The sequence below is a fragment of the Triticum aestivum genome, chromosome 5B (assembly GCF_018294505.1).
Source record: "Triticum aestivum cultivar Chinese Spring chromosome 5B, IWGSC CS RefSeq v2.1, whole genome shotgun sequence".
NCBI classification, from domain to species: domain Eukaryota; kingdom Viridiplantae; phylum Streptophyta; class Magnoliopsida; order Poales; family Poaceae; genus Triticum; species Triticum aestivum.
Genome location: NC_057807.1, coordinates 122,354,004 through 122,358,486, shown reverse-complemented (window position 1 = coordinate 122,358,486; position 4,483 = coordinate 122,354,004).

The following is a 4,483-nucleotide window of genomic DNA, read 5'->3' as shown; positions in this document are numbered from 1 at the left end:
GCCAGATCGGCTTTAGGTGCCGCCCAACCCGGAGGCGCCCCGCGCGGCACAAAAGCGGCGCCGATCTGGCGGACGAATGGCTTGATGTGGCGGCCTGAAGGTGGTGCCTGCGATCCGCCCAGGAGGGCTGCAACGACTAGGGGTGCCGGCCCAGCATGATGGGCGAGGAAGAGGCTGCACAACTCCCCCCAGGAGGTCACAGAAGCCGCCGGCAGGTGGAGCAGCCACATGCGCGAGACACCGGTGAGGGCCATGGGCAGCCAGTTAGCCATGACCCTGTCATCGCCTCCGGCCTTGAGGATGGCTTCTTCATACGCTAGCAGGAAGGCCAGCGGGTCGGCCACGCCGTCGTAGCGTGGCGGCATGTCCGGCTTGAACTTGTTCGGCCACTGCACCTGTCGCAAGGCGGGGGCCAGGGCTCAAAGCCCCCTGGTTCCTGCGCCGGCGTCGACAGCCGGAGTGGGCGGTGCGTTGTTCGCCATGAGGGCGGAGAGAGGTGCTGATGGAGAACAGGTCGACGGAAGGGATAGCTCCGGCGCACCCCTACCTGGCGCGCCAAATGTTGGATTTCGGGTTCCGGCAGACCCTTGAGGTTCGAACACGGGGGTACACGCGGAGATCACACCCCCAGCCTACCCATGTCTCACCGCCTCGCTAGGATCTAAACTACACGAAGAACAACACAAAGGACACGGGATTTATACTGGTTCAGGCCACCATTGTGGTGTAAGAGCATTACTAGTAGAGCCCTCAAACCCTCAAACCCCTAAAAATAACTGCTTTTTTACAGTTTTTGTGGAAAAAACACCGTAGACTAGAACCTCTAAACCCTCAAACCCGTAAAAAAAATTAGAGGTCCAACCCTCAAACCAGTTTGCAATCCGTAGAAGTAGGGGTTGAGAGGAAAATCGCCCCCCCCCCCCAACCCGCACTCGCTCGCTCGCTCCTCACTCGCTCGCTCCTTGCTTGCGCGGGAGCCAACTGCTCCTCCTCCCCGGCCTCCTTCTCCGGCCATGGAGGGCCCCGCCGCCGCCGCGCCTGCCCCGGCCGCCTCCCCCGCCCCCGCCTCGCCCGCCACGGCCGCCGCGCCCGCCCCGGCCCCCGTCCCCGCCCCGGCCGCCTCGCCCGCCCCCGCCCCCGCCCACCCGACCGTCGCGGACGTGGTGGCGGCGACCCACGTCGGGGCGAAGCGGCGACGGGCGGGCCTCGCCGCGCCTCCTCCCGTCTCCCAGGCTCCCGCCCCGGCTCCCGTCCCCGCCCCGGCGCCCGCCCCCGCCACGACCACCGCGCCCGCCCCCAAGAAGAGCCGGCCGAAGGCGGCCGGCCGTGGGCCTCGAGGGGCTTCGGCCAAGGTCGCCGGCTCGTCCCCGTCCATGAAGAAGCCGCACAAGAAGCCCGCCGCCGCGGTCGCGGTCCGCCTGCCACCGTCGCCGAACCTCCTCCCGCCGCGCACGAGGTGTTCGAGGAAATGGCAACCCCATCCTCGTTCATGGACCTCCTCCAAAACACGGAGGTGGACCTCGGAGCTCCGCCTCTAGACCCCTTTAGGGTTGGCGACGACTTGGAGGAAAAGGAGGGAGATGAGGAGGATGAAGGGGATAACGAGGAGGAGGTGGCCGAGATAGGGGTGGAGGCATTCACCGCCGCTTCCCGCCCACACGCTCGGTCAACAAACTACACCGAGGCGGAAGATGTCCTCTTGGTTCGTGCTTGGGCAGCTGTGGGAATGGATGCTACCACCGGCACCGATCAAACCGGTAAACTGTATTGGCAAAGGATCGAGGACGTCTATTGTAGGATCAAGCCGAAGAATAGTGGGTTCATCCATCGCACTTTCCGGTCGCTTCAAGGTCGGTGGGAGTTGATCAAGCCCGCTTGTTCTCGTTGGAGTGCGACCATGGACCAAGTGAGGGATGCACCACCTAGTGGAACCATGGAGAGTGACTATGTGAGTACATATTTCTTCACTATTTTGATTATGTGTGTGCATTATGCTATTGGTGGGTTCTTATGTGATTTATGTGTGGTTGATAGGAGACAATTGCCGGCTTGAGGTACAAGGAGATGGCCGCTTCCAAGGGCAAGCCATTCCCATTTAAGCATGTTTGGTCAATTCTTCAAACCTTTGACAAGTGGAAGTTGAGGGATCAAGAGACCGCACCCAAGAAGTCGGCAATGCTAAGGATGGACGATAGTGAAGATGAGGAGGAGAGGAACGTGGGCAAGCCCGAGGGAAACAAGAAGGGCAAGCTAAGGGTGAAGATGGAAGAAGAGGCGTCAAGCCTAAGGGAGAAGATGGACCACATGATGAAGGCAAGAGAGGAATTGACAACGAAGACATTGGAGATGAAGCTTCTTATCACCGAGAAGAAGAAAGAGGTCAAGCTTGCACAAGTTGAAGCAAAACGTGAAGAATCAAAGCGCAAGGCCGAGTTGGAGGAGAGGATGATCAAGCTCAAAGAGGCAAAGGTATGGAAAGAACTCATGGTGGAAGAGAAAGAGCACACGATGATGTCCAAGAAGGACATGGATCAAGACCAATTGCAATGGTGGAAGGACTACAAGGAGGACATCGCGGAGAGGGAGAGGATGTTCCGTGTTGCGTCCTCTACTTTTCGAGGTGACACTCCGATGTGGTGATGGCGGTGTGTACGACTCCACCGGTGCCGATGGAGATGCTTGATGGAGCCCGCTTGTGGTCTAGGAGATGGCGTCGAGGTGCAACTTTTGGTGATGGTGCCGATGAGAGGAGGAAGATGATGATTTTGTGATGTAAACTATTAAACCATGCATCAATGATTGTCATTTGGTAGTTTGTTTGGAAGTTGATTGTGTTCTTGTTATCACAAATTGTGAGATGTCAAATGATAGATTTAAAGGTTGGGGTTGAGGCAAAGACTAGAACCCTCAAATCCAACCCTTAAAGCAGTTTACGGGTTGGGTTTGAGGGTTCTAGTATTTGCCCCTGTTTTTCAACCCTTAAAAGTGTCAAAAAGTGGCACTTCTCAACCCTTAAAAGTGCTTTAAGGATTTGAGGGTTTGAGGGTTCTACTAGTAATGCTCTAATACCCTACTCAAGTGTGTGATGTGTGGATTGCCTCTAGGGCTGATGATGAATAATACAAGGGAAGAATAGGCTCGCGAGGGTCTGTTCCTATGGTGGTGTTGTCCAAGGTTCTTCTCTCTGGTTGGTCTCCAGATCAGATGCCCATGCCTCTACCCTGGGGGTGGCTAGTCCTATTTATAGGCGGAGACCCTGGGCCTCTTCCCAAATATTGAGCGGGAAGGGCTCCAACAATTGGCCATTTTGAATGGGAACATCTAGTACATTTATCCTGACTAAAATTAGTCCTCGCCTGCCAAAGATCCTGACGATGACGCTGGCTTGGGCTCCACGATGACCTCCGTTCTGTCGTCCTGCTGGTCTTGGTTTTGTTGCACCGAAATGATTGCCTTTGCTTGATACCCTTGCCTGCGCTTGCCCCCTTTGCACCAAAGGGGAAACAAGGACTCTGCGCAGGCCGGCACCTGCCTGGCCTTAGTCGTCATGGCTTGCGTCACGGGCACCTCGTGAGGTACCCCGTCTTGATCTCTCCGTCTCCTCGCGAGCCAGCCTGACGAGGCCATGCTTGAGGAAGTCTCCTGTCGTCCTTCCCCGCAAGGCTTGGCCCCTCGCGAGGGTCTTGAGCATGTGTTGATGAAGATGGGCCGTACTGGGCCACTCCTTGAGCCACGCCGCAGGCCGCAGGCAGGCAAGTCTGGGTATCTCCGTTCCCAGAACGCCGACAAGTACAATTTTCGATCTCCGGCGAACGGCGATCGATCGGAGAAAGAAAAGGGCTAATATAGTTTCAAACTTTCAATGTAATTTTATATTTTGTTGGTCGTTATGTGCCCAGCTGTTTTTTATTGTACTGTCTGTTTTTTTATGTCTTCATATTTAAATATCATACTTCACATTTGATTTGAATCAAGGCTCGAAAATCATAGGTTTAATTTATGAACAAAAAAGACGAACATGGACAACGTAATGTAGCGTTGCTTCGAGAGAAAACTAGGAGATAAGCCTTCCAATAGTTTCAGAGGAGAGATCTCTACAGGTTAAATGTTGGTTTCCAATGGCAAGTTCACTCTGGAATTAAGTAAGTTCATGTGCGGTACTAATAAATGAGTTAGATGAGATTGTTCTAGGCCTCAACCAAGCTGGCTCGGCATTTCTGTAGCTCATCAAAGGACACGCCGTACCGTAGGACTGCATCATTCATGACAACAGTGTCTGATGGATGGATTACATGCACAGTCAGGCTCAAACAGTATTACTAGAGGAATGTTAGTGTTGAATGCCAATTGCCAGGAGGACAAAGCTTGAATGAATGCTAGCTCTATCCAACGTAGCCACATGCATCCGATTAGGACGGCCGTGGTATTAACAGCACAGCCAGGAAACAAAATGATTAACAAAATTAACCAAAAAAAAAGTTTT